Source organism: Gossypium hirsutum, chromosome A11 (genome assembly GCF_007990345.1).
Source record: "Gossypium hirsutum isolate 1008001.06 chromosome A11, Gossypium_hirsutum_v2.1, whole genome shotgun sequence".
Classification (NCBI taxonomy): Eukaryota; Viridiplantae; Streptophyta; class Magnoliopsida; order Malvales; family Malvaceae; genus Gossypium; species Gossypium hirsutum.
Genome location: NC_053434.1, coordinates 48,453,894 through 48,466,278, shown reverse-complemented (window position 1 = coordinate 48,466,278; position 12,385 = coordinate 48,453,894). Strand labels below are relative to the sequence as shown.

Sequence of the window (12,385 nt, the reverse complement as noted above, 5' to 3'; positions counted from 1 at the left end):
TGAACTTCTCATACAACTTCTTATCTCGCAATGCCTGTAACACAAGTCTCAAGTGTTCGACATGGTCAGTTTCATCACGAGAGTAGATTAAAATGTCATCTATAAACACAACCACAAACCAGTCTAGATGCAGTCTGAAGATCCGATTCATCAAATCCATGAAAACAGTAGGTGCATTAGTGAGTCCGAACAACATAACTAAAAACTCATAGTGTTCGGCATATCGGAGTCTTTAACTCGTAACTGATAGTAGCCTGATCTCAAATCTATCTTTGAAAACACTATAGCCCGCTTCAGTTGGTGAAACAAATCGTCAATCCGTGGCAACAGATACTTAGTTTTTTTAGTCACTTTATTAAGCTGTCTATAATGAATGCACATTCTCATAGTTCCATCTTTCTTTTTCACAAATAGTACTGGTGCACCCCAAGGAGAGAAACTTGGTCGCGCGAAACCTCTATTTGCAACTGAGCTTTCAATTCTTTTAATTCTGTAGGTGCCATTCAGTACGGAGCTATAGATATCGGAGTCATCCCAAACATTAACTCAATACCAAACTCTACATCCCGAATAGGTGGCAAACCCGATAATTTTTTAGGAAACACATTTGGATACTCACATACAACAGGTACTGATTCAATGTTTCTTTCGGCCACTTTACTGTCAAGCACGTAGGTAAAATAAGCTTCACACCCTTTTCTCACATATTTCTGATTTAGCATCGAAGAAATTACTGCTGGTAAACCATACAAATCACTAGATTCAATCTGAATAACCTCATTATTCTGACTCCGTAGATCAATGGTCTTCCTCTTGCAGTTCACAATAGCATAATGTAATGTCAACCAGTCCATGCCCAAAATTATGTCAAACTCATCAAATGGTAGCAACATCAAATCAGTCAGAAAGCACAAATCTCGAACCATCAAGGGACAATTCTTACACACTTTGTCAACCATAACACACCGACCCAAGGGGTTTGTGTAATATCCCGAAATAGGGCCTAAACGGAATAGTGGTTACGAAACCACAAATCTGACGTAGAAAAATTTATTTTATTATTATTTTGAGGTTCATGATATGATTGCATGATTGTGTGAAAATTTCGTGATGAAATTCTATGCATAAAGTGCTTAAGTTGAGATTAGGGACTAAATCGAATAATTTGCAAAACTTGCATTCTAGAAGTTTTTAGTATGAAATTGCTTTGGAATATTAATTAAGAGGGTTTAAATAACAATTTGACCAATTTCTAAGTTCATGGACAAAATAAGACATGGATGGAATTTTTGAAAGTTTAATAAGGAAGGGCATTTTGGTCATTTGGATATTAAATGAAATAAAAAGGGAAAAATAACACAAAATTCATCATCTTCTTCATTAGCACGAAATTTTAAGGGTTCTCCATAGCTAGGGTTTGTTTCAAGCTTTCAAGCTCCATAGTAAGTGATTCCAAGCCCCGTTTTTAATGTTCTTTACGTTTTCGGAGTCCCGATAGCTCGATAAAGCTTATGCTAGCAATAATATAAGTTAGGGTTCATATTTGGAAAAATACCCATAGGTGAAAAGTGTTTATTTTGATGTTTTATGATAGAATATGAGGTTTTAAATTATGTTAGACAACTTGTGCTACTCGGTTTTAAGTGAAAACGAGTAAAATGGCTTAATCGGTAAAAATACCTAATAGTCATAAGTACATGTTAGAGTGTGAATTTGATGTTGTCATAGAAGGGAAAAATGACCAGCATGTCATAAAAAATAATAAAATATGATGAAGTTTAAATTACGAGCCTTGGGTCAAAAGTGCAAATATGTGAAAGTTTAGGGGCAAAAATATAATTTTTCCAAAGTTTGGGTCAAGGACTGTTTTGATAAATGTGAATATTAAATAAGTTAAATTTGCTATTATAGATCAAGAAGAGCGAAATTCGGGAGTAGATCGGGGAAAAGAAAAAGTAAAGGACTAAATTGTAAAGTTTAGTCACATTTTGTATCAAGGTAAGTTTACAGTAAATAAATGCAATATTATTTTATTTTACATTATTATTGTTAATTTCCAGCATTTATATACTTATTTTATTTGAATATTTAAAGTCGAATTAAAGGCGAAGTGACAGAGAAAAAGCATTAGGAAGCCCCGTTTGAACCTTTGGAATGTTAGGATATTGGGGTTGACAGGACGGGACAGGACAGAAATGAGCCATGTAAGTCCATATCAGTTATATGGCTTTGGAGACAGGAATGAGCCATGTAAGCCCATATTATATATATATGGCATTGGAGACAGGAATAATTCATGTAAGTCCATGTCGAAGACATGGCATTGGCAGGATATTGATAGACAGGAACGACCCTAGTATCCTTAGTATTCCGAGTGGTTCAACGGGTCATTGTACATGTTAAATTTCAGTGAATTATCAGCAAAAGGGAAGGTAGATTATATTTATGAATAGTGAAAGGTCAGGTAAGAAAGAAGGTAAGTGAGTAAGAAAGAAGGTAGAAAATGAGAAGTAAAGAAAGTTTATGAGGCTACGTGACATTATGTATAATTATTCATTATGTTGAATGTTGTAATTTATTTTCTTGTAATCTTACTAAGCCTAGTGCTTACTCTCTTTATTTTCTTTTTCTTATAGTTTTTATCAAGCCACTCGGGGATCGAAGGAAACGTCGGAGACCCGATCACACTATCGAAGAAATCACATTGGTATAGTTAGATGTTTCGTTTTGTGTATGGCATGTATAGGAACTTGGTTTCTTTTGATATTATATGATCAATGAATGATGTGTAAATACTTGCTAGTGATTAGCTAATAGAGTGGCTGATGATATACATGTTTAATAGTATGTATGATTAAGTAGTAACTATCACATGAAAACTAAGAAAAATGTGAAAGTAACTTAAAAACAGATTCAAGTATCAGAAATAATGAATTTTGAAAAATCACAATAAATTGTAGATACATGGGTTGATGGTGAATAATATATGAAATTAAAGCTCGTTGTGTCTATTTTCATATGGAATAAGCAAAACAGGTAAAGGTTTTGTATTTTATAGGGTATCTAAGTTTTGGTGAAATAGGGCCAGAGCAATTTCTGGATCCCCTGTTCCAACTTTATAAATTCACCATAAAGTTTACAAAAATAATTAGGTGGTGTACTTTATATGGTTAGAATCCTTATTGAATCTAGTTTTGATAGAAACAAACGGTATAGTCATATTATTTTTTTACAGAGAGAAAAGTGGTTCGTAGTAACTAGAGGCAGTGCAGTTGAATTCTAAAACAGGGGTAACTTTAACTAATAAACTATACTAATAAGTAAAAAATTCTAGAAAAAAATAAGTAGATAGATATATGAGTCTAGTTTCAGGAAAAATGTACGAATCTTAATTTCAAGTTTGAAACTCGAGAAATGAATTTTTAAGCAACCATGACGCAGAAAAACAGTTTATTCCGAAAATTAAAATAAGTGGTTTAGAGTTGTTTAAAAGGTAAGATAAGTTTAGTAACACCTCAAGCTTGACTCCGGTGACGGTTTTGGGCGTGGGGGTGTTACAATTTGACACTCTAATCACAGACTCAGTAGACTCAACAGGTAGAGTCTTGCTGAATACTAATGTCTCACACACATAAGTATGAGTAGAACTAGGATCAATTAATGCAATTACATTAGTATCATAAAAAGTTAATGTACCAGTAATAACATCTGGGGATGAAGCCTCCTCTCGAGCTCGAATAGCATAGGCTCTGGCAAGTGCACTAGCCTCCGATCTGACTGTTGTATCTTTATTTCCCCTCTCACTGCCACTCGCATTAGCCACATTTCTAGGTGGTCTTCCCCGAGCTGCAGTATTACCCAATCTCGTGTTCTGCACTGGATTCTCTTCAGCTAACCCTGGACAATCTCGAATATAGTGACCTATCGATCCACATTTAAAACAGGCCCGATCATGCTGCAACTACCGGGATGTCCTTTACCATAGTGTTTACACTCAGGTTGATTTGATCTAACATTCCCCACACTCGCTACTGAGGTAGCTCTCGAGCTCATAGATGGTCTATTCTGATCCCGTCAAGAATAACCCGAAGTGGCTTTTGAACGGCTGAAGTCATCTCGGAACTTCTTTGGTACCGACTGGATTGATTTACTGAATGATCTCTTATGCGAGTCTCTAGCTTCAAAATCAGCTTTCCACTTTTCTTTCCCGAGCTCTTCAGCTTTGCAGGCTCGCTCAACTAGTACTACGAACTCGTTTATCTCAAGTATACCAACTAACAGTTTAATGTCTTCATTCAGCCCATCTTCAAATCTTTTACACATTATAGCTTCGGTAGAAACACACTTTCGGGCATACCGACTGAATCTCACGAATTTCCGCTCATACTCTGTCACGGTCATCCGACCCTGTTTCAGCTCCAGAAATTCTTTTCGCTTCTGACCAATAAATCTCTGGCTGATATATTTCTTACGGAACTCAGTAAGAAAGAATTCCTAGGTTACCCGTTCTCTCGGAACCACTTAACTAGGGTATTCCACCAGTGATATGCTGTGTCTTGAAGCAAAGATACGGCACATTTCAAACATTCATCTGGGGTACAGGACAGCTCATCAAATACACAGATAGTATTATCAAGCTAGAACTCAGCCCGCTCAACATCATCATCATCAGTAGCTTTAAACTCTTTGGCCCTATGTTTTCTGATTTTATCAACAGGTGGCTTATATAATCTCAACGGATCACTTACTTGAGGTACAACAGGCATCAAAGATGGATTAATCGGGGGTAGAGGTTGTAGTACAGCCGGGTTAGTCTGGATATACTGAGTAAACCAGTCATTCATCATTTGGTAAAAGGCTTGTCTAGCCTCTCCCTTCTGGTTACTCGAAATCGGTTGAGAATCAACTGACGCTGTACCTTGCGCGGGAGCAGGCGCTACGCTCTCGACATCATCAGCTACAGCTCTTCCGGGATCCATTTACTATATGAAAACACATTTTCAGATGTTAGAAGTCATCACACTATCACAGTATATAATATGACATATATAGCTAGACTCACACACACTATGTTAGTCCTAGAACCGACTAAGCCGTAGCTCTGATACCAATAGGATTTTGAGATATTACTGATCATACTATTATTCATGAAAATGTTCACGTTAAATTGAAATTCAAGATTCAGATCACATATATGCTTATAACTCAATTCAATTTCAAATCTAAAAAAAAAAATAGTAGATAGTGTGATGAACTTGGCTGGCAGCCCCTGAGCTTGTAACTTGACTCCAAAATCTATAAAATAGAGTAAACACAACACACAGAGTAAGCTATCACAGCTTAGTAAGTCATAAGCAAATAAATAACCCAATGGAGTTAACAAATTAACTAAACGCAACCAAATTATTTTATCAATTCACATTTAGATCCAATCGTTTACAAATACATATATTCATATTAAGTATATATATAAACATATAAAATTATTTTCATTTATATCATCGCCTTGACCGAATGTTTATATAACCAAAATTTATATATTGACATTTAACCTTCACGGCCAAATATTCATTATATACCTAGTTCACATACACAAACACAAAACTCATATGGCTTAATATAATTTCATATACATATATTAACCATATGACCGAATATGTATCTTATCATTTGAACACATATACATAAGAACTATCATAACATGCTTACTACTCATTCACAAAACAAATACACATATCATATGCACATATTTTCTTAATTTGCACTTACAGGATTCGTAACAAATAGCCAAGGTTTTTACTTACCTTTTCTCAAGTAGGTGACAAGTTAATTCTTACCTGGCATATAGCTCATTTTACACATTCGAACTTATTATACCTTTGCTCGATGAACCATTCAGAATTGGATACGACACTCAGATAATCACACAAGTCGTACAATGCCAACGTCCCAGACGTGGTTTTACATGTAGTCACATATCGATGCTATTGTCCCAGACAGAGTCTTACTCGTAAACACATATCGGAATCACATATCGATGCTATGGTCTTACTCGCACACATATATCAAAATCTTCTGTCATGACATATGTATCCTAACTGTTCCTAAGGTTCATACGGGGCTTTCGGACGTCGTAACTCGGTCGAAACGATTGCATGAACATAGTTACCATGCTTACACATTCGGCATTAGCACATATTAATTCATATATTTCATATCAGCATATATACTTTACATTTAATTAAAATTAAGTACGTCTATTTGCTTATAAACTTACCTCGGACGTTATAAAAAGGAACAAGGCAGTTAGTCGACGACTTTTGTTTTCCCCCGATCCAAATCTGATTTCTTTGGTTCTTGATCTAAACATATTCAAATTAAGCACATTCAAACATATTTTCATTCAACTTAGTCCAAAAACACATGAATGGGCAAATTACCATTTTACCCATGACATTTACAATTTTTACAATTTAGTCCCTATTGCACAAAACACAAAATATGCAAAATTTCCTTATACTCATGTTGGGCCGAATTTTACTCATACTCATACCAATCCGTATATTTCACATTTTAGTCCCTCAAATTATTATTTTTGCAATTTAGTCCTAATTACTCAAAATCATCAAAAACTCCAATACAAAATAGGTTAATCTAAAACATATCTTTCATATTTCATCATCAAACAACAAAAATCACAAGCTATCAACAATGGCACAACTCAAAATATTCATCAAAAGCAAAAATTAGAGCATGGGTCTTGAAGATTACTAAACAACGATCTCAAAAACGTAAAAATTATCGAAAATCGAACAAAAACAAACCTTGATTAAGCTTGAATATGTGTCGAACCCTAGCTTGGCTTCTTTCTTTTTCTTTATTTTAGCTTCGATGAAAAAGAATAAATAAAGAAGACATAGTTTTATTTTATGATATATTGACATATATATTAACTTATTACTAATTTACCTAATTATCCTTAATGAAATAATAATGAAATTATATAACATATGTCCATTACCGTCCAAACATCATGTTAATGGAATAATTTCAACATAAATACCCCAAATTAGAAAACCATTAGTAATTCGGCCCTTATACAAGTTACAACCTAAATTTTATTTTACGCGATTAAGTCCTTATATTTAATCGGATACCTAAACGACAAAATTAAATCACGAAAATTTCACAGATATAAATTCACACAAAATAAACACAAAAAATAATTTTTAAATATTTTTTTAACTCGGATTCGTGGTCTTGAAACCACCATTTCCGATTAGAGTCTAAATCAAGCTGTTACAAGGAAGCAATAACAAAACCATAAGAATAAGCAATTCCTTAGAAAGCTCGATCTTAAGTGCCTTAAGTCTTGAAGCAGTATGGAACATCTCCATAATGTACTCCCTTACGTTTCCTTGACCCTTATACTTCATAGACATCAAAGAAGTCAGAAGTGATGTCATCTTAACCTTATCGTTTTTAGCAAAATGTTTCTCAATTTCATCAAGGAAACCGTAGCCTAAGTAATCTCTTCAGATTCTATGCCTCTAAAGGCTTCTGGAATGTTGTGTTTCATGACCATTAGACTTAAAATCCCTCTTAACATCAAGGGTGTTTTCCACAGTGAGAGGTGCAAGTTGTTCTTCCCTTAGTGCAAGGTCTATCTCTATACAACCAAGCACTGTAAGTAAGTGTCTTTTCCATTCCTTAAAATTAGTCCCATTAAGCATGGGTATAGAATTTATATTAGCAGATATTGTGGCAATAGAAGATGAACTAGCTGAATATAGAACAAATAAAAACAAGCTCAAATCAATATTCATAAGTAAACAATAAATTCAAGATAATAGCTAATCTTATCTCAAGATATGAAACACAACATTAATACCAAGTCTTTAGACAGTAGTATTAACAGTAAGCGATACTGTTGTTGTAGCAATCAAACATTGACAATAAATTATGCCAAACAATTAATTAATCTTTGGACTAACTTATTGCTTACATAAAATACATTATAAATTGTCACACATTTATCACCACAGATGTCGTTGAAATTCTGCTAAATATTAACTGACCTTTGGGTCAATCAATAAATGCATGAATCACAAAAACATATAATCATCTTGATATTTCAAATAAACTAATCTACACAAAATAGGTCACTTTGGCGGCATTTTGTTTCAACTAATCTGTTTAAAATATTAAAATCCTTAATTAAAAGCCAAAATCTGAACTTATTTGTTTCAAAATATTTATCTTAATCTTATCTTTCAATTAAATTAAAAGATAATAGTATATACATTTATTCCAAAACAACATACATCAAGATTAAATATAACACAAATATACAATTTATATGGAACTCAACTATATATACTAAAAAAAACCAATAAGTTGAATTTTATCTAAAAATATAATAATATATGGATAAATTCGAAACAAGCCAAATTATGTGAATCCAACAAATCATCCAACTAAGCATCGAAGCAATTCTGCTTAACTTTGCAAAGTAACTTTGTAAAAAGAAAAGTAATAATAATCACCCATATTAATTCACATTCAACTTGCAGAATGTGCAATACAAATTTGAGTAGCCAAAATAATATATACTTGAATCCAATCATCAACTTCATTAAAACTAAAACGTCTTTAGCCAAAATTCATAAAAACAATCACCCTAAAACTTCAAAAATCCAAAAGATTTAATAACATCAAATCTATATATCTCAAATCTATACAATCTTAACTACAAATTAATTTAAAAATAAAAAATTTAATTCATTCTCAATCATTCAACATGATGAGGCTCGAATGCAACTTGTGAGATTTGAAAAATAAATCTAAAATAAAATTTAATAAACTGAGACCAGAATCTATCATGTCAAATCATTAGGAACAAATAAAGAATAAAATTAAATGCAGAAGTGTACCTGAATCCATGAATTCCTTGAAATCTATGAATCTTGGGGATTTGGTCTTCCAAATTAGCACACAAGAAATTCAGAGAATATTTGCTCTCTCTTTCCTAAGGATGGGATATTAGAAAAGATATCTTGTGTGTAATTTGGGGACCATAACTGTAAGACCCCTTACCCGTATCCGATGCTGGGACAGGGTTCGAGGCGTTACCGAATTTAAACGTACACAATTTCTTGAAATCGGGCCATAAAATTTCATTTAAATTAAAAACATTCAATCACATGCATAATGTCCCTTACACAATCACCGAGGCTCTAAACATGCATTAAAGGCGGTTTGGGACTAAACCGAGAACTTTGCCAAGATTTAGGAAAACTTAGAAAAATTCTCAAGAAACAGGGTCACACGCCCGTGTGGACATAGGGACACGCTCGTGTCCTCAGGCCGTGTAACTCTCTATTTATGAGTCAGCAAAACGAATTGAGCCACACAGCCTGGCCACACGCCCGTGTGCTAGGCAGTGTCCTCCACACGGTTGAGACACATGACCGTGTCTTTTCCCGTGTGGCTAGCACTTAGGCTATTTTCCAATCCTTTTTGTTACCATTAATACTTCACATACTTAAATACATTATAGACACAAATAATGTAGCATCAAGTAAATGATTAAACATCCTTCATTAAGACTCAATTGTAACATTCATATGTCGTCATACATGTGTTTTGCTTACTCATTTTATACCAAGTCTAAACACACAAATTTTACAATCAATTGAACATGTCATTTTGATTATCACTTACACATTTATACCCTGCATGACATTATTTCATGATAAATCGTAATTTATACATATTTTTCCCCCATGCCTAACGCATTTATGGATGGTTTCTCCTTAGATTTGGTGAATTTGATGCTTCTAATCCTTTAATTTCATTTTTTATACTTAAGAGAGCATAGGAGAGTAAAAAGAGCGAGAAATGGGCCGAAAACGGAGAAAATGGACCCACATGGGAAAACAACACGGCCTGGACTTCCTCACACAAGTGTGTCACATGACCATGTCAACTTGGCAGGATCGAAGCACAACTTACACGAGTGGATCACGCGCCCGTGCCCATTTAACAACCTTGACCACGACCTTCAATAATCGCACATGGGCATGTTACACGGGCGTGTCCCTACCGAACCCAAGTTTAATCCAATTCGGAAAAGGCCAATTTTGAGGGCTCTTAGGCATTCCAAAGCCTATTTAAACACTTAAGGAGAAACTTAGGAGGGGGACGCGGAGTAAGAAGCAAGGAATTACTCAAGGAAAGTCGATTGATCCATCTCAAGAGTCGGATTCATCATCAAGACTGGAGATCTCCCTTCAAGTTCCTTCAGGAGTTTTGGGTTTTCTTATGTTTTGTTATCTTTATGCTTTTGAGATGTTTTCTTTCATAAGTATGAACTAAACCCTTAAATACCTAAGGGGAATGAAACCCAAGACAGATCTTGTTATTATTATTTGAATTGTATGATAAATATTTGACTTATTCTTAGTTATGTGTTCTTAATTCTTGTTTTGATATTCCAGGATATTTATTCAAGTTAAGCTCTTATTTAGAGGAGAAATAGACCCTGTTTAAGAGTAAATTTGTCATAATTAAGCAGAGTTGATTGTGCGCCTAGAGATAGGGTGACAAGATTTTGCCGGATTAGGGTGAAACCTAATAAGGGAATCCATAGATCAAGTTAATGCAATTCTAGGGTGTTAATTAGAAAGAGATTTCAATTATTCAACCTAGGTTTAGACGTTATTAGTCTTGAGAGAGATAATAATATAACTTAGGGATTTTTACGGATCAAGTCAAATGAATAAATCATCTGATTCAGAGTCAAATAACAAGTGAAGTCTAGGTGGATTTGTCCTTAGGTATTATCTCAATCAATCAAATTTTCCCCAAAAGTATTTTCCCAAGTTTTTCTTTCTATGCATTCTTAGTTAGTAATTAGTTTAGACAACCAAACCTCTTAAATTTTAGGCTAGACAATAAAAAGGAAGTAAATACTAGTACTCGTAGTTCCTTTAGGTTCGACAATCCGGTCTTGCTAAACTATACTACTGTACGATAGGTACACTTGCCTTAATCGTGATAATAAGTTAGTCTCAAGAACGTTTTATTTATAAATCTTTAAAACCTGTTATGAATATCACGCATCATGTTTTTGGCGCCGTTGCCGGGGTCTAGGATATTAGGAAAACTTGATTTTTATTACTTTAGCCATTTTACTTTTATTGCAATTTAAATTTTTATTTTTTTCTCTAATTCTTCATTTATTTCCTCTAACAAGTTTTTTTAGTTTATGACCAGAAGAAACCCGTCAGGACTACTACTTTTTGACGGTGAGATCGACCGCACAGTTTGCAGACACTGAAGAGAAATAAGGCGAAGCCTAAGATACACAGAGGACGAGAAAGAGAACAATACTTCAACCACAACTGAGGAGATGGCTGAAAACCAAGAAATTTCGCTACCTACTGTGATTGCTGTTAATCAGAATTCAAATGATAGAACAGTTTCTTCAGTTTGATAGCTTGTAGGACGAGGATCCCAACGCTCACTTGGCAAACTTTTTGGAACTATGTGATACATTTAAAATTAATGGAGTTTTTGATTATGTCGTTCGTCTTCGGTTATTCCCTTTTCCAATAAGAAACAAAGCTAAATAGTGGTTGAACTCGTTGCCACGGGGGTCAATCACTACTTGAGAACAAATAACCGAAAAGTTTTTACTAAAATATTTTTCGCCTGTTAAAACGGCTAAATTACATAATGATTTCTCTTCCTTTGTGTAGATTAGATTTAGAAACACTCTACGATGCATGGGAGAGATACAAGGATCTCTTGAGAAGATGCCCTCACCATGGGTTACCGCTTTGGCTATAGGTTTAAACCTTTCATAATGGCCTGAATCCTTCGACTCGACAAATGGTTGATGCAGCTGCTGGCAGAACCATCAATAATAAGACACCTGAAGATGCCTATGAATATAGAGGAGATGTCACTAAATAACAAGCAGTGGAAAGTCATGAGAACAAAGCAAACAAAAACAGCCAGCGTTTATAATGTCGATACGGTCACCATGCTCTCTAATAAAGTAGAACTCTTGAATAAGAAAATTGATGGTTTCCTTATTTCTTCACAGGTTCACCTAGTAATTCAAGCGAAGCAAGTGGAGGCGGATCAAGCAATTCAGAATACAAACCTTATGGCCACAACATGGAGAATGAACAGTTAAATTACATAGGTAACAATCCTCAATCTCAAAACAATCCTTATAGCAATACTTACAATGCAGGTTGGAGGAACCACCCTAATTTTTCACGGGGAGGCCAAGGGAATCAGGGACTACCACTTCCAGGCTTCCAACAACCACCCTACCAATAAGAGAAAAAATTGAACCTTGAGGAGATGCTAA

General features: G+C 34.5%; 1 non-coding gene across 1 annotated transcript; it reads right to left on the bottom strand.

The window, feature by feature from the left end:
• Positions 1–11,730: 11,730 nt before the first annotated feature.
• Positions 11,731–11,837, bottom strand: LOC121210769 (small nucleolar RNA R71). The gene has a single exon (XR_005905884.1). It is a non-coding gene; the product is annotated as a small nucleolar RNA R71 (small nucleolar RNA).
• Between the last annotated feature and the right edge of the window lie 548 nt (positions 11,838–12,385).